The sequence below is a fragment of the Macaca nemestrina genome, chromosome 15 (genome assembly GCF_043159975.1).
Source record: "Macaca nemestrina isolate mMacNem1 chromosome 15, mMacNem.hap1, whole genome shotgun sequence".
Classification (NCBI taxonomy): Eukaryota; Metazoa; Chordata; class Mammalia; order Primates; family Cercopithecidae; genus Macaca; species Macaca nemestrina.
The window spans coordinates 67,940,232-67,967,162 of record NC_092139.1 but is presented as its reverse complement, the minus strand read 5'-3'; the positions used below and the strand labels follow the sequence as shown (position 1 = coordinate 67,967,162).

General features: G+C 34.5%; 1 protein-coding gene and 1 long non-coding RNA gene across 5 annotated transcripts in view; both read left to right on the top strand.

Moving 5' to 3' along the window:
- Positions 1-26,931, top strand: part of LOC139358615 (BTB/POZ domain-containing protein KCTD5-like) — a 123,413-nt gene that overhangs the window by 37,751 nt on the left and 58,731 nt on the right. For 3 of the 4 annotated variants that reach the window (XR_011613799.1, XM_071079841.1, XM_071079843.1), the window contains one exon: positions 11,602-11,697. The exons of the other annotated variant lie outside the window; for it this stretch is intronic. The gene's annotated coding sequence lies outside the window, so the exon portion shown is untranslated. The remainder of the gene's footprint in view (positions 1-11,601; positions 11,698-26,931) is intronic. 4 annotated transcript variants of the gene reach the window in all.
- LOC139358616 (uncharacterized) lies at positions 1,693-5,103 on the top strand. The gene is made up of 3 exons (XR_011613800.1): positions 1,693-1,797; positions 2,808-2,909; positions 5,024-5,103. It is a non-coding gene; the product is annotated as an uncharacterized lncRNA (long non-coding RNA).

Below are 26,931 nucleotides of genomic sequence, written 5' to 3'. Positions count from 1 at the left end.
AAAATATTATGTATTCAGACTTATTTCCCCTGTACATATTATCTGAGAAACAATAATGTAATAATGTTCACCTTTAATCCCAAACAAATTATTAATGAGTCTTTTTTTTTTTTTTTTTTTTTTTTTTTTTTTTTTGAGATGGAGTCGCCCTCTGTTGCCCAGGCTGGTGTGAAGTGGCACAATCTTGGCTCACTACAACCTTTGCCTCCCCTGGTTCAAGCTATTCTCCCGCCTCAGCCTCCATAGTAGCTAGGATTACAGGTGTTCGCCACCACACCCAGCTAATTTTTGTATTTTTAGTAGAGACAGGGTTTCACCATGTTGGCCAGGCTGGTCTCAAACTCCTGACCTCAGGTAATCCAGCCACCGTGACCTCCCAAAGTGCTAGGATTACAGGCATGAGACACCACACCCAACCATGAATCATCTTTTATAAATGACATGTATTGTGGGAGTTCTGAATGTTTTATAAGGAGTTCATATTCAGCATTGTTTAAAAATAGTAATAGTGCTACAATATTTTAAAATTCTGAATTGGTTATAAATGATATATCTATTTGTTGATAATTTGTGTATTGGAATAAACAAAAAGTTATTTAATTTAGGTAAACTAACAAAAGTAGTTATTTTTTACTGCATAATCTGGTATATTCCCTATAAAAGTAAACTAAGAAATGCTATCAGATATATATGTATATGTGTGTATATATGTACACACATATACATGTATATGCAAATTATTTGATTCTTATATGAAGTGTTATAACACTGGCAACTATTCACTTATTTTGAATATCCAGCCTAGATTGAAATGGTAATCTCTGTGGGTAAGGTTAAAATAAATACTAAAATTAATAAAACTGTAGTAAAACCATGTGCAGTTTAGCATCCCATGAGAGAATATAAGTGAATATCAATACAGTTGGGCAGTAGAATAATCTCTTAGTGTAAATGTGTTACACAACTGTGAAAAAGAATACTTCCAATGTTCTGGACATTGCTAGGTAATTCTACTCTGTCTTTTGAGTCTTGTCACGTATCTTTAAATCGCTTCCAATTTGGGTACAATTTTCCCAGAGATGAAGACTAAGATTCTTGTTCCTCGTATATTCTGAAACTCCATCTCAGATACTATGACTAGATTCAGGCAACGACTTATCTACCTGAATAAGATGAAAGGGCTTTTCAAAACGCCTTCAACCAATTTTAACCATCACTGTAAACTTCTGCATGATGGCCGGTATTCTAGAGTTGTTGCAAACTTACTCTGATCCACCTCCAACTATTAATTCTAATTTTTTAATGCCCTGTTTTTCCTTTTACCTGATCCCCTAAAACTACCTTATTTTCTGACCATTTCTGGGGCCTGTTGGCCTGCTTGTCTAGTTTCAATCTAATTTGTCAATCCCTAACATCATCAATTAAGTTATTCATTCACTCAACACATATTTCTTAAGGACCTACCATGTGGAAGTGTACCCGTAAATATCAATTCTTGTAATTATCTGTTATTCCATCTGTCCTCCTCCTATCCATCATTTATCTGGCATCTGTCTATTGATCTACCTTTCTAAATACCTATCATCTTCTAATACTTTCAAGTTATGAAACATATAGTTCTTTTTCATTTTGTATCGAAAGATGGCATCTACTGGTGATATTTAAAATTACTACTGAGGTAAATGAAATTCAAAGAAGTTTCTATTTTATGACAACTGAAAGTAAGTGTGAAAACAAGAAATCCTGCAAAAAAATCAAGGATAATTATGACATAAGGAGACTTTGGTCAGAATGAAAGTAAGTGTCTTTTGTGCTTTACATTTAACCTACAAGTATACCCTCTTTGTTAATACAAGGTGTTACAACTATCATGATATCTTGCTCCCTAGAAACACTGACTTTTCTCTTCCCATAGTTCTCTGCATATCTTTGTCTTTTAAATAACTGATTATGTCTAGATAAGTCTTATAAAAATAATACAGAAAACCATATGGCAAAACATAGAATATTTTACCTACTTTTATATAGTGTCTGGCCTTTACTATCATTTGCTTCCTGAATCAAATGGGTGATATTCATGCATGAAAACAAAAATAGGAATGACAAAAATCCCACTCACAGGACTAAATGACACAATCACATAATTGGAAAATAAAAGTAAAATATAGTTTTTGAGAAATTTCAGGGAGAACTACAAGGAGAATTTTAAACTTATAAAAGGGGTTTAGCATGAATTAAACTATAATAAAAATTGGAGAGGCTGAATTATTAGAGGCCCACAAAACAAGAAGAGCAAAAGAATATATGAGAATATTTAGCAAGAGTACGCGAAGTTTGGTGTGGTTGGAAATACGTGTTGTTCAAGATTGAATGAGGGCTAAAGGTAAAGTGAGAGTCTTATTCAGTCAATGGAGAAAAACTTATAGTTAGAAAAATTCTGTTTGTACATAGGCCAATATAGCAAAGAGAGGTGGAAAATCAGCAGTACTTGGGATAATATATGTTATATTATTTGTTTCATTATTAACTGACTACTCACAGAATGTCACCAGAAGATAGAAAAGTAAAGAATAGAGATGACAATTTAGAAATTTTCATAAAAATACAAGGTTAAATTCCGTACCAATCAACTGGAAACTTACATCTGGAATCTAGAAGAATGATCAAAGTTGGAAATAAATATTGGGGAGTTATTAGTATATACACAACAAATTATCTTTGATATTAAAAAGAAAAAAATAAGTAGTAGCTAGAAAAGTATAAGGACTCAATTTGGGGTCATGACTGTCATTATTTTTACTTTGAAGGAAATTGGACAGTGAATAAAACTATGAAGTAAGGAAGCAGAAAAACCGAAAGAAAAGAGTGACAGAAATCAATGGAAAGTTTTTTCTACCTTTCTTCTTAATGTTAGTAATCATTAAATCAGTTATAAAAACAGACATTTTCTTTTTTAAACTATATTTTTATTGTGGTAAAATACAGCATAACATTTGTTATTTTAATATTTTTATATGTACAATTTACTGCCATGAATTTCATTCACAATGTTGTACAACCATCACCACTATCTAGTTCCAAAATTTGTTATCAACCCAAACAGAAATCCTCTACTATACTCATTAGGCAACAACTTCCCAATTCCTTTTAACTCCAGCCCTTGATAACTTCTAGTCTATATTATGTCTCTCTGAATTTTCCTATTCTAGATACTTCACATACATGTTCGTTCATCTAAAATGTATGCTTCTTTATGTTTGGTTGATTTCACTTAGTATATTGTTTTCCAGGTTCAACCATGTTGTAGGATACATCAATACTTCATTCCTTCTGATGATTGAATAATATTCCATTGTAATATATACCCCATTTTATTTATTCATCTATTTATAGATACTTGTATTATTGCTACCTTTTAACTATTGTGAATAATACTGCTAAAATATTGGTATGCATATATTTGTTTGAGTCCCGAATTTTAATTCTTTCAGATATACACCTAGGAGGGAAATTGCCAGTCATATAGTAATCTTATGTCTAATTTTTGGAGAAACAACCAAACATTTCTACAGCAGCTAAATCATTTCACATTTCCACCTACAATGTACAAAAGTTCCAATTTCCCCACATCCTTGCTAACGTTTGTTATTTTTCATCTTCCTGATTATAGCCATCACAGAATTTTTGAAGTGGTATGATTTTGGTTTACATGTTTTCTATTTTCTATTTCTTGAGCATTCTTTTCATGTGCCCATTGACCATAAATCAATCTGTGTGTGTGTGTTTGTTTGTTTGTTTTGTTTTTGAGATGGAGTCTTACTCTGTTGCTTGGGCTGGAGTGCTATGGTGCCATCTCGGCTCACTGCAACTTCTGCCTCCCAGGTTCAAGTGATTCTCCTGTCTCAGCCTCCTGAGTAGCTGGGATTACAGCACCTGCCACCATGCCTGGCTAATTTTTTGTATTTTTAGTAGAGATGAGATTTCAACATGTTGGCCAGGCTGGTCTCGAACTCCTGACCTCGTGATTTGTCCACGTCGGCCTCCCAAATCACAGGGATTACAGGCATGAGCTACCATGCCCGGCCCATTAATCAATCTCCTATGGAGAAATGTCTATAGAAGTCCTTTGTTTTGTTGATTAGGTTCTTTGTCTTGTTGAGTTGTAGAAATCCTTCACAAATTCTGGATATTAACTTCTTGTCATATATTTAGTTTACAAATATTCTTTCCCTTTCTGTGGGTGGTTTTTACTTTCTTTATAGTGTCTTTGATACACAAGTTTTTTTTTTAATTTAATGAAGTCCAATATGCCAATTTTATCTTTTGTTGCTTATATTTTTAGTATTATATTTTAAAACTATTGCCAAATCCACCGCCATGCAGATTTGCCCTCATTTTTTAAAGATATTTGTAATATTGACACTTAAATTTAGGTGTTTTATCTGTTGTGACTTAACTTTTTTTATGTGGTATAAGGTAAGGGATTGACTTCAATAATTTACATGAAAATATCCCATTTTACCGGCACCATTTGTGGAAGAGACTGTACTTTCTGCATTGAATGGTAAAGTCATGTATTGAAGTCTCCAACTATTATTGTAGAATTATTTATTTTCCATTTTAATTCTTTCAATTTTTGCTTTATATATTTTGCCTCTATTGTTTGGCATGTATACATTTAAAATTATTTTATATTGAAACTTCCAACAACATATATATTTTTCTTTTGGAAAGGTATTTTATTGGAAATCTATTTTATCTGATATTAATATAGTCATTCCAAGTCTTTTGTAGTAACTCTTAATATAGACTGTATGTTTTCATTATTTTACTTAAAACTTTGTTGTGTCTTTGCATCTAAAGTGTTTCTTTCATACACAGCAGACAAATGAATAATGTTTTATTTTTCATACATTCTGCCACTCTCTTAACAATCTTATAAAAGTTACCTCTTTTTGAATTGTATGCCTATTATATATATTTTCAGTTATCATTTTATGCGTGTGTCTTTTAAATCACATAGGAAAACTATGAAGAGGTACAAACAAAAATACGAGGTTGGCTTTTTTACTTACCTGCATAGCTACCTACACCAATGTTCTTAATTTCCTCATATTGCTTCAAACCACTGTCTGGGGTCCTTTTATTTCAACTAGATGAATTCCCTTTAGCATTTCTTGTAAGGTAAGTCTATTAGTAACAAGTTCCCTTAACAATTTTTTTTTTAATACTTGAAGGACAATTTTGCTGTATGTAGAATTCTAGGATGACAGTTTTGTTACCCCAAACCCCAGACTATTTACAGTATTTTATATCAGCCCACTGCCTCTGTCCTCCATTGTTTCCAATAACAAATCTGCGGCTAATTATTTCAAAAATATTTTGTGACTTCTCTCATGTTGTTTTTAAGCTTTTTCTGTGTTTAGTTTTCAATGATTTGACTGTATTTTGCCTGAAATTTGCTGAACGTTTGTAATGTGTAGTTTCATGTTCTTCATTAAATTTGGGAAATAGCCATTATTTCTTTTTTTTTTTTTCTAAGTAGTAAATTATGGGTTGTTTTATTTTATTTATTTTATTTTTTTTTTATTTCAAGAACAGATTAAATTTTCTTAAAATAGTCTGTCCACCTTATTTTCTCATAGTCTTCTTTCTGGGACTCCCATAATGAATACATTGGCCTTCTTTATAATGTTCCACAGGTGTCTTATGATCAGTTCATTTTTTAAAAAATCTTTTTTCTTTCTGTTTCTCACACTGCAAAAATACTATTGCCTCTCTTTAAGTTCACTGATTATTTTTCCTGATTTCTCATTCTGCTGTTGAAACTCTCTTGCAAAGTTTGTGTTTCAGTTATTATACATCTCTAGAGAGAAGTATATTATACTTTTCTTGTCTGCGCCAGAAATTCTACTTGGATCCTTTATATAATTTATATCTTTATTTTGATATTGTTATCACATGTATTATTTTGCTGTTTTCCTTTTGTTCTTCTCTATACTTTTCTTGAGCACTTTGAATGATTTTAAAACATTTGATTTAAAGTCTTTGTATAGAAAGTCTAATGTTTGTGCCTCTTCAGGGCCTACTTCTGTGAATTACTTTTTTCTTGAGTGTCCAGTACTTTCTGGTTTCTTTGTATGGCTTTATTATTTTTTGGTTGAAAACTGGACATTTCTAAATTTTAATGGACTAACTCTGGTAATCAGATATTCCCTTTCCCCAGGATTTGCTATTTTGATTATTCTAGGTTTAGCTTGTTTTGGCTACGATTTCCTTGCATTCCAGGGGAATTTTTACCTGACTTTTATTTACTCTGCATTCACTTACTGCTATAAGACTTTGACTGTTTTACAAACTTAAGACAGAGTTTTCAATGTTTCTGATTTTTTATTATGTTTCTGATGAAACACAGGAATTCAGAGCTTCCCACTCTACTATTTCCCTGTTGCCACTCCCCAAAGCAGGCATTTTAAAAATACTCAATCAATCCTTCTTCCTAGAAATGATGTATGGATCCTTATTTGCTCATATGATTATATTATTGCTAAAATATTTTAGCATAACTTTAAAATTATAAAAGAGCTATGTTTATGTTCACTCTATAATTGCATTCTTAGCTAATGTTTATAATAAGATATTAACAAATAAAGGTAAATGAGTAAATTTGTTTTTCTGCAACAATTACTTAAAGGCTAAACTTTTTGATCACAGTGAAATGTTGACTTCAGATTTCTATATTTTAGATTATTGAGGTCATGATTTGAAGCCAAAATACATTTATTCCCATATAAAACAAGAAACAGTTGTTTTTTTCTGTTTTGGCTTATTGAGGAAACAATTAGTATGTCTTAGTGGTAAAAATGTGCATTTACATTTTTAAAGAAAATATAAAAACATACTTTAACCCCTGGCCATGTGATATTAACTCTTATTTCCCAGTATGCTTTTAATGTGATTTTCCATCTAAAAATTATTTTGTATTTACTTTTATATTTAACTCCCAAATACTAATCAAAGAGCAGCTGGGCCAACAACATTGTAACAAACACCATCAAGACAAAGGAATCTATATGATGGTATTTTTAAAAATTCACCTCCAAAATAATTTGAAAATTTGAAAGATTTGTTTAAAGAGAGACAAGATAATAATATTAAAAAAGATTTACCAATGAACAAATCCAAATGGCCAAATGTTGGGCACTAAAATTCAACATACAACACCGGTTAAGATAGTATTAGCTTAGAAAAATACTTAAGTGTAAAAAAAAAAAAAAAATCAGAGTTTAGTTCTTTCACTAACATTTGTTACAGTTTGGGTTTTCAAGTTATTTCTGGGCTACACAGTTCTTTCCAGACTACCTGGTGCCAATTTGAGAGTCTAATATCACCTTGTGTTGAGACCCAAAGATCCAGAAGAAGCATAGTGCTGTGACTAGACCATCTATGAAACCATCACAAAGCTTAACCCACCCTTGATCCCAGAATCTTTTCAAATGCTTACTAAAAAAAATTCTCAGGATGATTCAGAGGACTCTCATAACTTCTGCTCCAACATGTCGATAAAGAACCGTAGTAACTTGACTCTCGATCCTGGTATCAAATTCCCAACTCATCTTCATCTGTCAGAAGGTTTACCTCAACAACAGGAGAACACAGTTATCTGTGCAGAAAGAAAGGGTGGTAAAATTGATACCTGTTAGTACACAGATTTTCTCAGCTTCAAAGAGAACTAACAGACACTGGACTTAGAGGAGTTCAGACTGAATTGAGAAGGGAACCATTCAGATGTGGCTGCACTTTCTGCATGCACTAGGTGGGATCCTTCTGAGAATGCTAGAATAGGGAATTATGACACTGAGCAGATTCAACCATCATTTTTTTTATTGTACTTTTTACTCTTGCTGGTAATATTATTCAGCAGTTGAGAAAGCTACTCTATACTATTACAGACTATAACAATAATTTTGATAATGAGTTCTTTTGTGTATTTTTCTTCACATATCTTTTCCTTTCTACTGTGATACCAGTAATTCATAAGGGATCTGTATAGTTTGAATGTATTTGAATAACTTTGATATACTTTAGCTCCACTCTTTGATTTGACCCAAAGAAGCATCAATAGGTCCTAAGTGTTCCTGTGTGTCTTAGAAGGCTGAAATCAGCGAAATGTAACCCAACATCAAGAATGTGTAACAAAGTAACTTGGGGAAAGAAAACATTGGGTAGTTTGCAAGAGCATAATAATTTGATTTTCTGACTTTCAAAAATTTGAATTGTATTAAAAGAAGTCTTCCATGTGTTTTTTTTTTCCATTTTCAGTAACAAGTAAATGTGTGCATAGAGAAACAATAAAATTGATATATTCAAGTATTTTAAAAAATCAAATGTAGAAAAATAAAGCCAACCTTTATACTTACTCTATATATTTAAGAAAATATTTTGAAATGCCTAGAGAATGTGTAAAATGTGAGATGAAGCTATTACACCACAAGATGGCAGATTAAGGCCACTAAACTGATATTTTTTGCAGTAGTAAGGTTCTATTTTCTCTTTCATATACCTGCCGACTTTTTATAGAACTTTTAATAAAAAGAATACAAAATATGCAAAATTTGGATGTAAACTGATGATTAGAACTCCAGTCTATGGCAATCATTATTTTTCAATTGAAAAATTTTTCTTAAGATGTAACAAGTATTTTGTTACTTAATCACAAAAAAATTTTATGTAATTTAAAATCCCGGTAAGGATTTCTATGAAAACTTTAAATCATTATGTATTCAATAAATATCAAGGTATATAAAACAAACTTCGGCTTTATTTCTGGATAAAATTTATTTTTTGACTATCCTTACAAACCATGAGACATTGAGTTAATTAAAAGAAATAAAAATAAAAACAAAAATTTTTAAAACATCATTACTTTGGTGTCAGCTTATTTGAAATCTATGTTGCCATTGTTTAAAGTTTCTGAATTTCTGCGTTTATGATCCTTTCTAATCTTGAACACTGAGGCCCCTGTTATCCCCTTATGACCTCAAGTTTTGCCTAAATGTACGATAAAACTGTACTGTTATATTAATATCTGCATTGTATTTGACTTACCATCATAGAATCAAGGACATTACATTATTGATATCAGAAAATCTGTAGTAAGAAGATAATGGCACTTCCAGATACAAATAGCATCTGGTGGGAAAGTTCCTAAGCATAAATAAAACCATACATTCAGGATAGCAAAATGTCTAATGTGGCTATGTCATAGAATATTCCTGTGATTATCATAGCTGGAGAATGAGGCTGGAAATATGTTTTGAAGAGCAATCTATTCCCCCCCAAAAAATACTTGAATGATCTCATGGATATTAGAAAACTTTAACAAATGTTAAAATAGAAGATTATTATAATTTGATTTAACATTTATAAAAGTCAAATTCCCAGCCCTATAGAAGATGATGTGGACTGCAGAAGTTGCGTTAAGCAGTAGAATTTGGCTCATGGATATACAAATTAAGAGCCCTTTCTATTATTCCTCATAAAACATAAGGAAGAATTAAGAAGTGCCTGACATGCTGAAGTAATTGCATAGGTGGGAATGGGGAATTCTTAATTAATCAGCTAATTATTTAAAAGATCATTTATTTAAGAAATAACTGAGCACCTACATTATACCAGATGTATTTTATTTTATTTTAAAATTCTATTTATTTATTTGAGACAGAGTCTCGTTTTGTCACCTAAGCTTGAGTGCAGTGGCACGATCTCAGCTTACTGCAACCTCCGCCTCCTGAGTTCAAGAGCTTCTCCTGCCTCAGCCTCCAGAGTAGATGGGATTACAGACCCGTGCAACCAGACCTGGCTGATTTTTGTATTTTTAGTAGAGGCAGGGTTTCGCCATGTGCCAGGCTGGTCTGGAACTCCTGACCTCAGGTGATCCGCCTGCCTCGGCCTCCCAAAGTGCTGGGATTACAGGCGTGAGACCCTGCGCCCGGCTGTATTCTTAAAACTTGGAGCTAGAGTGTTGAAAAATAAACCAAGTCCCAAGCATTACAGAGCTTACTTACTACCTGGAATATATCCACACCAGCACCTCACACCCCATTCTCATGAACATATTTTAAAATGTCAGACTATGGAGGAAACAAGAATATGAAATAAGTGAGGGAGCTGTTTGAATATTTTTCCTGTGATGAAATATTCTAGGCAGAGGGAACCGAGAATTGCAAAAGAACCAAAGCAGAAATAAAATTATGTGTTTTGGATACATTAGAGAGACCAAGTTAGTAGACAGAAATGAAAAAAAAAAAGAGAACTTTTAAAATTAACTAATAATTTATGAGTCAGCATTGTGTTGCATTGGCTACATAGATATGAACAAACATAACCCTTTGTTTAGAGAGAATTTACAGTCTAGGGAGGAACTTGCTATGTTGGAAGAGAAGTATGAACTAATGTAGTTAAAGAGAAATGTCTAGGAATGTGAGGAAGAAGGAAGAGTCAAGAACCGTGTCTTCAGGGGTTTCTTGCTAGAGTCAGCTGTTTTGTAACAATTCCATTAACCTAAACAAACATGTCAGGAGAGAAATGCTTATTGATGAGGCATGGTGGAAGACTGGTAGTAATGACTGCTGCTTTTAAAACAGAAATTGCCAGCCAGGCGCAGTGGCTCACTCCTGTAATCCCAACTCTTTGGGAGGCTGAGGTGAGCGGATCACGAGGTCAAAGAGATCGAGACCATCCTGGCCAACATGGTGAAACCTCATCTCTACTAAAAATACAAAAATTATCTGGGCGTGGTGGCGTGTTCCTGCAGTCCCAGTTACTCGGGAGGCTGAGGCAGGAGAATGGTGTGAACCCAGGAGGTGGAGCTTGTAGTGAGCTGAGCTGGCACCACTGCACCCCAGCTTGGGGGACAGAGCGAGAATTCGTCTCAAAAAAAAAAAAAGAAAACAAAAAAACAACAACAACAAAACACACACACACACAGAAACTGCCAATACTGTGGAACTAATTGAGAAAGATATTAGTGAAAAATTAACCTTAGAAGAAATAATACATATGAAATTTTTAAAATACAGCATATAAGAAGAATAAGGGAGCCACACTGTGCTATAATGTTAAAGGTTGAGATAAAAGAGAAAATTGCTTGGAGTATATGCTCACTGATACAGGACCTCAAGATGAATAGGATTTTGGCAGAAAAGAAGTATGCTCGGGAGAGAGATTTCCTCAAGCAGGAAGAACAGCATAGACACAGGAATTTTTTCAAGTGCAGGAGACTGGCTGTTTTAATAACAAATGATTTGCTTTTGCCTGATCATAGGTTATAGATTAGATTAATATTTTATTACAAATTATTTACTTACCTAGGGTAGTCTCTCATTAATTCACTTAGCAATCTTACATTTTCATCAGGCCTGCCTGGTGTCAATATATTTTCAACTTAATTTTTAATTGAGGTGTAGTTACATACAGTAAAGTGTACAGATCTTAAGTGTTCAATTTGATGAGTTTTGACAAATGTGTAGCCATTATACAAAATAGATACTGGAAATTTTCATCACCTCAGAAAAATCCCTTTTTCCCCTTTCCAGTTAGTCATCCATCATGTCGCCCTGTTGTTCCACCCAAAGAACCAACAGTTTCTTCTTGCTGAAGATCCAGTTTGTTAGTTCGTCCGTTGTAGAATGTCATGTGAGTAGAATCATGGAATGTTTATTATTGTGTTTGGCTTCTTTTGCTCAGGATGTCTTGACTTTCATCCACCTTATTGCATGAAGTTGAATTTTTCTGGGATTTTTTACAGTTACATTTTAAAACATAGATGAGCTTTTTAATTTGTGACTTTGCATTGTGTTTTTAATAGTAGCTCTAGAATTATACATCCTTATATTTCCACAATGTACATAGTGTACTTTGTTAACTTTGACTATTTCACATAAAATGTAAGATCACAGCACTTTGGGAGGCCGACGTCGGTGGATCACGAGGTCAGGAGATCCAGATCATCCCGGCTAACAAGGTGAAACTTCGTCTCTACTAAAAATAAAAATAATAATAATAATAATAATAAAAATTAGCTGGGCGTGGTGGTGGGTGCCTGTAGTCCCAGCCACTTGGGAGGCGGAGTTTTCAGTGAGCAGAGATCACGCCACTGGACTCCAGCCTGGGCGACAGAGTGAGACACCATCTCAAAAAAAAGTAAGAATCAGTACATTACCTACTTCCTTCATCCTTTTGCTGTAGAATCAAATGTATTATATCTGCATATACTATAAACCACACAATACAATGTAATGATTTTTGTTTTGATTAATTATATGTATTCCAAAGAAATGACTAGAAAAATCATATTTAATGTTTATCCACATATGTATCATTTCAAGTGTTTTTTATTCTTCCCTGAAGATCTGTGTTTCTATTCTGAAGAACAACTTCCTTTAGCATTCTTTGTAGCACAGATCTGCTGGCAGTGAATTCCCTTAGGTTTGTTTTTTTTTTTTTTAAATCTAAAAATGCCTTCAGTTTGTCTTCATCATTGAAGGATATATTCACTGAACATAGCATTCTGGATTGACTGGCTTTTTTCAAGCACTTTAAAGATGTTATTCCAGTGATTTCTGGCCTTTATAGTTTCTGATGAGAAGTCAGTGATGCTTCAAATCATTCTTCCCTTGCTTGTAACATGCAGTTTTTCTCTGGCTGCTTTCCAGAGTTTTTCTTTATATTTGGTTTCTAATAGTTTAACTATGATGTGCCCTAGTACTATTTTCATTGTATTTTTCTCTGCTTGGTATTCACTGAACTTCTAAGATCTGGAAATTTATGTCTTCTACAAAAAATGGAAATGTTTTCAGCCATCATCATATTTTTTGTGTCCCATTCTCTCTTTTTAAATATTTTTTTTCAGTAGCTTTTGGTGTACAAGTGGTTTTTGGTTACATGAATGAATTATATAGTGGTGAAGTCTGAGATTTTAGAGCACCTGTCATCAAGTAGTGTAATTTTCACCCAATATATACTTTTTGTCCCTTTCTCTCCCTTCTACCCTTTCCTGTCCATGTCTCCATAGTCCATTTTGCCTTTGTGTACACTTAGCTCCCATTTATGAGTGAGAACATACAGTATTTGATTTTCATTCCCAAGTTACGTTACCTAGAATAATGGCCTCCAGCTCTGTCCAGATTGCTGAAAAAGACATAATTTCATTCTTTTTTTTTTATGGCTGAGCAGTATTCCATGGTGTATGTATACCACATTTTCTTTATCTATTAATTGGTCATTGGGCACTTAGATTGGTTCCATAGTTTTTGCAATTGTGAATTATGCTGTAATAATCATACACGTTCAGGCATCTTTTTGATATAATGACATCTTATTTTCCCTTGGATAGATACCCAGTAATGGGATTGCTGGATCAAATGGTAGACCAACCTTTAGTTCTTTAAGAAATTTCTATACTTTTTTTCCATACAGGTTGTACTAATTCTCATTCCAACCAACAGTATATAAGCATTTCTTTTTTACCATGTCCGTGTTAACATTTACTGTTTTTTGACTTTTTAATAATGGCCATTCTTTCAGGATAAGGTAGATTGTGGTTTTAATTTGCAGTTCCTTGATGATTACTGTTAGGCATTTTTCCTATGTTTATTGGTCATTTGTCTATATTCTTTTGGGAAATGTCTATTCATGCCATTTTTTTCACTTTTGATGGGATTTTTTTATTTTTTATTTTTTGTTTCTTGCTGATTTTAGTTCCTGGTAGATTCTCAATATTAGTCCTTTGTCACCTGCAGAGTCGGCAAATATTTTCTCCCATTCTGTGCATTGTCTGCTTACTCTGATGATTACTTCTTTTGCTGTACAGAAGAGCTTCAGTTTAATTAAGTCCCTTTTATTAATTTTTGTTTTTGTTGCATTTGCTTCTTGGGGGTGTAGTCATGAATTATTTGCCTAGACCGATATTCAGAAAAGTTTTTCCTAGGCTATCTTCTAGGGAGTTTATAGTTTCAGATCCTAGATTTAAGATTTTGATGCATCTTGAATTGATTTTTTTATAAGATGAGAGATAGAAATCCAGTTTTATTTTTCTACATGTGGCTAGACAGATTTCTAAGCACAATTTATTAAATAGGGTTTCTTTTCCCCAATTTATGTTTTTATATGATTTTTCAAAGATTAGTTGGTTGTAGGTATTTTGGTTGGTTTATAAGTACATTCTTAAGTGTTTTATTTATTTAATTGCTGCTATTGTAAAAGGAAAAGAGTTTTATTTCTTTTCTCAGCTGGGTTGTTATTAGTGTATAGCAGTGTTACTTATTTGTGTACATTGATTTTGTAACCTGAGGTGTTTTATATATACACACACACACACACACGTTACATATATAATATATACATATATACATGTTACATGTATAATATATATACATATATTTTACCTATGTATACATATACATGCATATATAGACTACTATATATATACACTCATATACATACAGTAAAGTGTACAGATCTTAAGTGTTCAGTTTGATGAGTTTTGACAAAGATACAGCCATTATACAAAATAGATACTGGAAATTTTCATCATCTCTGAAAAAATCCTTTTCCCCTTTCCAATCAGTCATCCATCATATATAAACTCAAATATATCCACAATCTATAAACTCCTATATATACACACACACACAAAAATATGTTTATATATCATATATAGTATATATAATCTATAAACTCATATATATAGAGGAGTTCATTAAGGAGTATTGACTCACACAATCACATCATAAAGTCCCACAGTAGGCTGTTTGCAAGCTGAGGAGCAAGGAAGCTAGTCAGAGTTCCAAAATCTCAAAAGTAGGGAAGCCAACTGTGTGTGTGTGTGTGTGTGTGTGTGTGTGTGTGTGTGTGTGTATATAGTTCTGTCCCTCTAGAGAACCCTGGCTAATACAGCAATTATATTACCAACGAAAAGCAATGGTTTACTTTTATTTTTTCTAATTTTATGCCCTTTATTTCTTTCTCTTGCCTGATTCCTCTGGCTAGGATTTCCAGTACTATGTTGAATATAAGTGGTCATCATTTCATTCTTGTCTTATTTCAATTCTCAGAAGGAATGCTTTCAACGTTTCTCCATTCAGTATGATGTTGGTTATTGGTTTGTCATACATAGCCTTTATTATTTTGAGGGAAGTCCCTTCTATGCCTAGTTTATTGAATTCTTATGATAAAGGGATGCTGCCTTTCTCAAATGCATGCTGTTTCTGTATCTATCAAAATAATCACATGATTATTGTTTTTAATTTTGTTTATGTGATGTATCACATATCTTGACTTGCATATATTAAACCAACTCTGCATTCCTAGGATGAAACCCAGTTGATCCTTGTGTATCGTTTTTTTTTTTTTTTTTTTTTTTTTTTTGATGTGCTGTTGGATTTGGTAAGCTAATATTTTGTTGAGAATTTTGCATTAACAGTCATCAGGTATATTGGTTTGTAGTTTCCCTTTATTGTTCTATGTTCTTTCCTGATTTAGGTATCAGGGTGACACTAGTTCATAAAATAACTTGGAGAGAATTCCCTCTCTTTTTAATTTTTGAAAATAGTTTCAATAGGTTCAGCACCAAATCTTCTTTGAATGTCTGGTAGAATTCAGCTGTGAATCCACCTGGCCCTTGCCTTTTTTGTTGTTGTTGTTGTTGGCAATTTCTAAATTACTGATTCAGTCTCACTCCTTGTAATTAGTCAGTTCATGGTTTCTGTTTCTTCCTGATTTAATCAAGGAAGGTTATGTGTTTCCAGGAATTTATTCATTTCCTCTAGATTTTCTACTTTATGTACATAGAGGTGTTCATAGTAGTTTCAAATGATATTTTATCTTTCTGTGGTGTCAGTTGTGATGTCTCCAGTTTCATTTCTAATCGAATTTATTTGAATTGTGTCTCTTCTATTCTTGGCTAATCTAGCTAATGGTCTATCAATTTTGTTTCTTTTCAAAGAAGCCGTTTTTTTTGTTTCATTGTTTGTATTAGTCTGTTCTCACACTACTATGAAAAAATACTTGAGACTGGGTAATTTATAAAGAAAAGAGGTTTAATTTACTCACAGTTCCACATGACTCGGGAGGCTTCAGGAAACTTACAATCATGACAGAAGGCATGTCTTCACAGGACAGCAGGAGAGAGAAGTGAGTGCAAGTAGGGAAAATGCTAGATGCTTATAAAATCACCAGAACTTGTGAGACTCACTCATTATCACAAGAACAGCATCAGTGAAACTACCCCCAGGATTCAATTATCTCCACCTCATCCTGCACTTGACACACTGGGGATTATTAAGATTCAAGATGGGATTTCAGTGGGAACACAAAGCCAAACCATATCAATTACTTTTTTTTTTTTTGGTGTTTTATTTTTTGATTTGTTTGTTTCAATTTCATTTTGCTGTGCTCTGATTTTTGCTATTTATTTTCTGCTGCTAACTTTGGATTTAGTTTGTTTTTGTTTCTCTAGTTCCTTGAGATGTGACATTCAATTGTCAATTTGTTATTTTCCAGACTTTTTGAGGTTGGCATTTAGTGCTACAAACTTTTCTCTTCACACTGCTTTTGCTGTATCCCAGAGGTTTTGATTACTTCTGTCATTATTATCATTTATTTCAAATACTTTATTAAATGTTCATCTTGATTTCATAGTTAACACAAAAATTATTGAGGAGGATTGTTTACCTTACATTTATTTGTACAGTTTTGAGGGTTCCTTTTGTAGATGATTTCTAGTTTTATTCCACTGTGGTCTGCAAAGATACTTTATGTAATTTTGATATTTTTAATCTTATTGAGACTCTTGTTGTGACTGATCATATGGTCTGTCTTGGAGAAACTTTCATGAGTTGATGAGAAAAGTGTATATTCTGGAGTTTTGGGGTAGAATGTTCTGTAAATACATGTTTGGTTCATTTGTTACAGAGTGTAGTTCAAGTCCATTTTTTCTTTGTTGACTTTCTGTCTCGATGATCTGTTTAGTGCTGTCAGTAGAGTGGTGAAGTCCACCACTGTTATTGTGTTGCTGCCTGTCTCATTTCTTAGGTTTAGTAGTAAGCGTTTCATGAATCTGGGCACTCCTGTGTTAGGTGCACATAAATTTATGTTTCTAACATCTTCTTGTTTGATTGATCCTTTTATCAATCTTTTCATCCAGACATCTCCATAGATCCTTTGAAATCAGGTGGAGGTTCCCAAACCTCAGCTCTTGCACTCTGTGCACTCATAGGCTCAACATTACATGGAAGCTGCCAAGGCTTAAAGCTTGCACCCTCTGAAGCCATGACCAGAGTTGTACCTTGGCCCCTTTTAGCCAGGACTACAGCTGAAGTGACTGGGATGCAGGGTTCCATGTCCTGAGGGTGTACAGAGCAGGAATGCCCTGGGCCTGGTCCACAAAACCGTTTTACCCTCCTCCCTCCTAAACCTCCAGACCTATGATGGGAGGGGCTTCTGTGAAGTTCTCTAAAATGCCCTGGAGACATTTTTCTTATTATCTTGGCTATTAACATTTGACTCCTCTTTACTTATGCAAATTTATGCAACAGACATAAATTTATTTCCAGAAATTTTTTTTTTGTTCTACCACGTGGCTGGGCTACAAATTTTCAAAACTTTTATTCTATTCTCTGCTCCCCTTTTAAATATAAGTTCCAATTTCAGAGCATCTCATTGTTCATACATATGACTGAATGCTTTCAGAAAAAGCCACATCAGCTCTTGAACTCTGCTGCTTAGAATATTTTTCTGCCAGATAATTTTTATTTTCTTTCTTATTCAAAGTTCCCCAGATCTCTAGCAGTGGGAAAAATGCCACCAGTCTCTTTGCTAAAGCAGAGGTCACTAACAAGTATGACCTTTACTCCAGGTCCCAATAAGTTCTTCATCTCCATCTGAGACCTCCTCAGCCTGGACATCACTGTCTATATCACTGGCAGCATTTTGATCATAATCATTTAACAAGTCCTAGAGAGTTCCAAGCTTTCCCTCACTATCTTCTTCTGAACCCTTCCAGCCTCTGCCCACTACCCAGTTCCAAATTCACTTTCATATTTTCAGATATCTTTATAGCAGTGCTGCACTCCCAGAATCAATTTTCTGTTTTAGTCCATTCTCACACTGCTATGAAGAATTATTTGAGGATGGGCAATTTATGAAGAAAAAATCAACTCACAGTTCTGCAGGCTTCACAGGAAACATAACTGGGAGGCCTTGGGAACCTTACAATAATGTCAGAAGGCAAAGGGGGAGCAAGTGTGTCTTACCATGGAGGCAGGAGAGAGTGAGAGCCATGTGGAAAGTTCTGCACACTTTTAAACCATGAGATCTCATGAGAACTCACTCACTAGAAGAACGTCATGGGGAAAGTCTGCCCCCATGATCCAATCACCTCCCACAAGTTCACTCCTCCAACATTAGGAATTACAATTTAACATGAGATTTGGGAGGAGACACACAGCCAAACCATTATCACTACTCCTGCTCAATTTTGGTTTCCATTTGCATGCAATATCTTTTTTCACTCTTTTAACTTGAGTTTATCAAATTCTCATGCTTAGGAGCAGAGACGTGGTTTGTGATTCTTTACTCATTCTGCCAATATGTATGTTTTAAGTGGGACGTTTAGGCCATTTACTTTCAAATTTAGTTTTGAGATATGAGGTTTAGTTACATTAATTGTTACTTAGACACTTTGTTTTCTACATTGTGTTATTGTTTTATGCTTTCAAGACATTCTATTCTGGTGCATATCAACCTTTTGTGTTAAGCTTTAGAATTTCTTTTAGCATTTCTTGTTGAGTTGGCCTGGTAGGAATGAATTCCCTCAGCATGTGTTTGTCTGAAAATGACTGTTTCTCCTTCATTTATAAAACTTACTTTTGCTGAATACAAAATTCTTGGTTGGCAGTTATCCTTTTTAAGGAAGCTGAAGACAGGACCCCAATCTTTTATAGTTGACAAGGTTACTAATAAGAAGTCTACTATTAGTCAGATAGGTTTTCCTATAAGATTGATACTTTTATCTCATTGATCTAAGAATTAATTCCTTAATATTCACTTTAGATAGCCTAATGGGTATATGCCTTGGTGGAGACTTTTTTGGTGTGTGTGATGAATTTACCAGGAGTTCTTTGGGTCTCTTGTATTTCAGTATCCAAATCTCTAGCAAGATCAAGGAAATTGTACTCAGTTATTCCCTCAAATAAGTTTTCTTTTTTTTTTTTTAACTTTTTTGCTTTCTCTTCTCCCTTGAGAAAACCAAATAGTCTTAGGTTTGGCTAACACGATCTCACATTGCTTAGAATCTTTATTAATTTCTTTTTGTTCTTTTTTCTTTATTTTTGTCTTATTGGGTTAATTTGAAAACTTTGTCTTTGAGCTTTGAAATTTTTTCTTCTACTTTTTCTAGCCTATTTTTGAATAATTCCACTGCATTTTGTAATTTTCTAAATGTGTCTTTTATTTTCAGAACTTCTGATTTTTTTAATCTGTCTTTTTAGAAAACTTATATTCATATCCTGAATTGTTTAATTAATTTATGCTGGTTTTCATCTTTCTCTGGTACCTCCTTGAGTAGCTTAATAACAAATCTTTTGAAATCTTCATGTGGTATTTCAAAGATTTCATTTTGGTTTGGATTTATTGCCATAGAGCTAATGTGATCTTTCGGGGATGTGATCGAAGCCTATTTTGTTATATAACTAGAATTTTTTTCATCTCATTTGGGCAGGCTATTTCTTTTAATTATTAATAAATTTGGTTTTTGACTATGTTTTTAAAGTTTTTTTTCCTTTTAAGAATGTGACTTTAATGTTTATAGTTTATTGCAGCCTAATTCAGGTCTTGGTACTTTAGCGGTAAAGACTGTGTGAGTTCCTTGGTTATAGAGTTTCATTTTTGTTTTTTATAATGACTTTTCTTAGATAATGATTGTAGCAGCAATGTGTGTTGAGTGTGCCAGCAATTCCACTGTCTCCTATGGGTTGGAATGACAGAGGTCTCTTGAAGCTCACCTCACCCCACCATGGTATGCACTTTTTAATTTTTCCCCAATATTTTATCCACTAGGTTAAATAGTTCAGGCTTCAGGCCAGTAGGAGAGGTGTCCCTGAGTGGAAACTGCTTGTGACTAAAGTAGGTGGGTGAATGCAATATGCAATGTGGGGCTAAAGTCCCAGCCTTGACAGAAACAGTCAGGGAAGCTCTCAGTGAAATTCACTAAGGCCTTGTCAGAAGGAAGGGTAGGAGCTACCTTAGCTCCCCTGCCAGGCCAGTAGGAAAGCTATCCACTCCCCAGACATACTCCTGACCCATTGTTCTGGCTATTCAGACCAGGCAGACACCTTTTACATCTGCAGGAATGTTGATGTCCAAGTGGAAAGGAATAATGACTCTACCCCTCATGCAAGCCTGTATCTGGAGAGTGTTCCTCCTGTGGGAGTTCAATCATCCTGAAGTGTCTCAGAAACTCTGTCTATATTTGCACCCATGCTAGGCTCCCATGGGAGATGCCCCAGTTGTTTCTGCAGTGATGGACAAAAGGGAAAACAAGTCTTCTTGAAGAACTTTCATGAGCACCAGAACTGCTTGTCTGTGGGTAGAGCTACACATTTTCTCTGCTAACTCAGCACTGCAGTTGTGCCTTGCTTAAAGAAACTTTCCGCCAGAGGAAAAATCTGGGACTCAGGCCTGCAGTCCAGATTCTTTTTTCCCATGAGATGTTTCCGTGATGTGGTTTACTTGCTCTTCCCTTAGGAATAGGAGTCCCTGTGAACCCAACAACTGCAAATGTTCCTGTTGCTCTGGGTTTAGCTGCCCAGTGGGATCCAGTGATGTGATCTGTCCTCAAGCGTCCCAGTAGCAGGTACCAGCACATGCTCTGATAAATGTGGCAAGGGAGTGATGTAGGCTTTGTGAGATTTCTTGGTTTTAAATAGCCTTAGTGTGTTGGCTTTCTCAAATACCAGTTGTAGTAGTAGCGGACTGGTCATTTGCGCAGACGCAGAACCTCCTGGTTAGCCAGGGTGTTGCAGACAATGATGATGACTGAGCTCACACACACAAGTTTTCTACTTCATGGATACATTGTTATTCTACCTTGAGATGCTGTAATTGTCTGTCAGGTGACCTCCAGCCAGGAGGTGGCACTTACAAAAGAGCACCAGCTGAGGTGGAAGCAGGTGGATTTGTGCTTGCATTACATTACCCAGGGGAGGTATTCTGGTTTATTAGGTGATGAGCAGAGCCACAGGGTTTCCTACAGTTTCTTTCTTTTGTGTTAAGCTACCAGGACACGTGGAAGGGCAAAATCAGGGGGAGCTAAGTGAGACAGGATTATGTGCTGCCTCTTTATGTGCGGGGAAATCAGAGGGCTCTAGGGGCATTGGGACGCAGTTCTCTGGCCACTGGGTAATGTTCCAAAAATAATCATAGCTGCCTCCTCTGCAATAGAGTTTTGCAGGGAGTGGTGAATAGAAGGTGAGGTAAGCTTCATCCAGCTCCCACACACTTGGCAAGGCATTTCTCTCACCCACAGTGTTTGCTAGCAGTAGCTAGTTAAATTGCGTGTCTGAGCATAGAAGTCAAAACTGCCCCAGATGTCTCATAAGCCTTCCCTTTGGAGACAAGAAGCACAGCTTTCAGGCCATGTGCCTCCCTGTCCACCCCCAAAGCCAGGGTGCCTGGCTCCTGTGCTCATGGTTGCAGCACACTTCCCACTTGCCTCCCTGTTCTGGCCAAAGGAGTTTGTCATCCCCCGAGGTTATATTGTGAATTTCAGTTGGGAGCATTTTCAACATGCAACTGCTGAGTTAGCTGGCAGACTTCAGTGAGCTCCCCTGTGACAAAGAATCAGGAAAGGCGTCCTCAGTCTGTGCTGGAGACTGGAAATGCATGCTGGGCTCTTCCCACTGCTGCTACTTTTATATTCCCCATTGTTCCGTCTTTCAGTTTCAGTGCTGGGTAGGGTTCACGCCTTCCCTTGTGAGCTAAATTGCCAAGTTCTCCAGATGGGGTGTATCTTCTGGAGGTAGTCTCTCTCCCTCTCACATTCTGGGGACTTACAAGTTTTCACCAGGCTGTGATTTAGGCTGCTGGTTGCTGCTTCTTTCAAATGGTTTGTGGTTTCTTTCCTTTTTTGTGTTAATTTCCTACGGTGCTTCTTGGAAAAAAGTTTACAGTGTGAATCTCTATTTACTGTTTTGTTTTTCCAAGTGTCAGTGGCATGCTAATACTGCCTCAAATTCACCATCTTATATGACAGTCACTGGTATCAATATTAATGCAAAGGTAGATTGGTGCAGGAGAAAAGCAAATCAGAAACAAAAATCATAGAATTGAGAACTTTGAGATTATGTTCACGTGTAAGAAAAGGAAAAAATTCTGATTAAGACATCAAAATTTGGCCGGGTGTGGTGGCTCATGACTGTAATCCCAGCACTTTGGGAGGCCAAGGTGAATGGATCACCTGAGATCAGGAGTTCAAGTCCAGCCTGGCCAACATTGTGAAATCCTATCTCTGATAAATGTAGAAAAATTATCTGGGTGTGGTGTTGTGCCCCTATAGTCTCAGCTACTTGGGAGGCTGAGGCAGGAGAATCACTTAAACCTGGGAGGTGGAGGTTGCATTGAGTCAAAAGCACACCACTGCACTCCAGCATGGGTGACAGAATGAGACGCTGTCACACACAAAAAAATAATAAAATAAATCAAAAGTCTGCCTGAGCAATTAAGTCAATGAAGTTTTAGTTTAAACAATTATCTAACACAATGTACCCTGTAATTCTGCAGGATGAATCTAGACCTAGCTGCTTACAGTAGTTCAGAAAGACTAAGTATGCCAATAAAAGATGCATGTTGACCTAAGACGTGCAATGCTACACAAGGGTCAGGCTCAGGCTAGAATAGAGTCCTGCCATAAAAATAGTAATATAGAGACTTCATAAATTACTAATATAATATAATTTGTTTGTGTGAGGTTTAAGGAGTGGACTTTTTGATTAAATGTGATTTACTCTAATAAATATAGTGAATGTCTTCTTATGCTAACAGACTGGGAGAAGAATATAGACCATCAGAGGAAAAAAAAGAGTCCAATGAATATGCAGAGGACTAAGAGTCAAAAACTATATATATAGGAGTTTCTTGTTGGTTCCAAGTATACAGTAATGCCATTAATCTAGATAAAGATCTTGGAATAAAGGTAATGGTAATGCATGGTGAGGAAAATAGGGGACAATAAGTAATCGTACACATATAGAATTTACCATATGTAGGAGAGTTTCAATGCAGTGTCTAAGTGACAACTTATGACTCAGAAAAATTATCATATGGTTAACATTGACACTGATGTATCTGGAAGACGTTGATTTTATTTCTGCCTTCTGAGACAAAGGGCAGAAAATGCCCTCAAATTTGCATTTGCCTTTGGCTGAACATGGTATTGCAGTCAACATTTATACAGCTCTGTCCTCATTTCATTCTTATCTCTACTTATATCTAATTTTCACAAAGAAGTTTTCACTTTTAAACCTATCCAAAATAAGCACCAGTCACCATGACTCTTGTCCTGCCTTAGTTTTCTTCGTAATACATTTATCACTTCCTGGAATTATATTATGTATGCTATTTGCCTGAGGCTATTAATCTGAAATAATTTAATAATAATTTTGGAAGTACGGAAGATGGACTCGATAACAAATACAATCTCACTCTAGCCAATGCTACACTTGAAAAACTTAATTGCTCTTAATTTCACACAATAAAATTGTTAAGATCACAATATTTTTGCCTATTTCAATAATCAGGAAGACAGAAACTTCTTAGTTTTATACAAATAATAAAATCATAGTATAAAATTACATTCCTGTCTTTGTGCTTTCTCTATCTGTGACTTAAATTTATTTTGGTGACTCTCAACACAAAGGTGGAATTTATCTTTCCTTTTACATTTGGATGGCAAACAAGAAGAATTTACAAAATATCTGAAGACTGTAGCTTATGTAGGTGATGAGCAGAGGCACAGATATGTAGACCAAGTGACACACTGTGTGTTTCACTTCAGATTACACCTCTGGTTGGATAAATCCAACTCTTTTCCATTAGCCAAGACTGGAGGAAGGGAGATTACTTTTTAAAATTTGATCTTCTACTCATCAAAAAGAATGTTTCATGCCTGTATTTCCTCCATCATAATTATATTTGTTACATTCAGTACTTAGAGATGTTTATAAGAAAACATATTTTCTTTTTCAGCTTATTATTGCCTAACTCAGAGTTTTCAATGAGGCTTGATATTGGGTTAACAAGCTTTTACAGTACGAAACATTACAAGAGACATTTACCTAGTTTCTCAGATTTCCAGGGATAACTATACAGCAGCTGAACCATTAAGGTAATTACAGAGAAAGAAAAGTTAACCGAGATAGTTTGTCAGAGGAAGAAATCATAGATGTAATTTTAATTCTCTGCTCTGAATCATAATTACAAAATGCATCAGCTAAGACACAGAGAGGAATTTTAAGCAAAGTCAGGAGCCACTGATGAAATGTCATTAAAATAGAAGTAGAATAATTTAAAAGTGTTGTATTTACCATATTTGATAACATATATGAATGAGTTTTAAAATATCTTTATTATACTTGAGATATTTAAATGCAAATAGAAAGATTAGGTTTTACTTTATTTTTGCCAATTTTTAAAGCATAATTAGAGCAAATTTATTTTTCCACCAATAAATAAGGTGATGCTCAAGAAATATTTATTTGGTCCAAAGTATGTCAATTTTTCAGGAAAATGAGATGTAGTAATTTAAAGGGAACTTTAATATTTCACATATACTAGAGAGAACAGACAGTTCTCATGCTTATTTTATTTTATATTTGAGATTTATATTATCTAAATAATTGTTTAATACTCCATTTCTTGTACATCAAATGCAATTTAGTATATTATGCTGGCATTCAACATTAAATATTTTCTAAAATAAAATATATTTTAAGTATATAATGTTTAGACAAATTATTTACAAAAATTGCCTGTCTCAACTTTCAAATGAGCTTGGATTTTTTTACCAGATTATGTAGAAACTTTACTATTTAGTCATGTGATTTCTTTAATAAGTAATTTCTCTCTGTCCCTAACAGAGAGGAAAATCAAAGGCAATTAAGGTTTTCCAAATATTTGAATCTTTTAGTTTTATGTAATTTTAGTAATTGGGGTAATGTGGAAATATAATTTAGTATTTGTGTAATGTGGGATATACTGTAGGTTATTTCATCTTTACAGACAAGTAATCAAAGAAGGGCAACACGTAAGATTCCTATCATAACATTAATTCATTCCATTCGATGCACATCTAGTATCTTTGGCCTCCAAGGCATTGATTGTCACATTTATTGCAGTGTTCAAGAACCTGTCAGCCAAAGTAAGAGAATCTGATGGACTCCTAACTACAGAGAGAAATGATTACTGGAAATGCCATCTCTAATATTTCAAAGTGTATTGATTTGAATTTACTTTCAATAATTATTTTCCTCAAAAACTAAACACATGGATTTATTAACATCCTATATTTGGACTAGAACTTGAAGGCCTACTAGCAATTATGGGCAGTATGTTCAAGTAGGAGAAATGCCATTCATGCAATTACCACCTGGTAAAATCACCTAAGTCTGTACATCTCAGAACAGGAAAGCCCCAGAGAATGAATAATGATCACTCAGTATGTAGGAAGATCATACTTTATATTACTTTGCATGCAATGGATGATTGAAAATAACAAAATTATGTTTATGAAGCCCTAACATAAATAATTTGCTTTTTTCCCTTTACTTCCTCAATTCAGGATTGATTATAAATTCTGTAGGTACAACTGAACATGTACTCATTTTCTACCATATCATTTATAATAAAATTTGTAGGGCCACTATTTACGCACATAAATTGAGCGTGTTCTGTTATGCTATAAGTGGATTAGAATTTTAAGGGATTTTGGATGTCACCTTTTTGGGTTTATGCATGTGAAATCACTCTGGATGTATGTAGAGAGGTAAAACAAACAAACAAACAAAAAAATAGAAAAACTTAGGGTTTTATGGCAAGTGAAAGTTCCAGAGATCAGCTAAAACAAGCAAATTTTATCTATTTGTATTGCTAAATAGAAATAAAATGCTATTGAGCTATATAAGCTATATATGGAACTACAAATATAATATGACATATCATATTAATTTTTCTAATCCACTTATGGCATAACAGGACACAGTCAATTTTATGTGCTGTGAATAGTGGCCCTACAATTTTCATTATAAATGATATGGTAGAAAATGAGTACATTTACCTATGTTGGTTAATTGAAAGGTGCTATTCTTTTATTTTATTCCATTGGAATTGCCAGTAAAGAGTTGCAAGCCTTCTAGATTAAAATGTAAGACTGAGCATACCAGTGAGCCTGCTTTTATTTAAGCAGTGGCAAAGATCTTATTTAAATGACACTAAATACAACAAGGATTTACATCTATAACATGCTAGAGAGAAAAAAAAGAGGATACCAGTATATGACATGTAGAGAAGTTATAAAATAGATGGATAATTTTTTAAATGGAAGTAATGACAACAAGATTGAATGTACAATAAAAGAGCTGTTAAAAAGGTAGGAACTTATATGTCGGCACAATTATGTATAGACTGCAGACTTGCTTCACCAGGTAACTGGATTAAAACTGGATTAAAACTTGCTACAACAGGTAACTGGATTAAAAATTGGGCAAAAATCCAAGAATTAATTTAAGGTCTGTATAGGAAAATGTGTACACATTTACTTCCCTCCCTGTTCTCCAACAAACATAATGAGAAACAGAAAGAGATGTCCTAGGTTAAGAA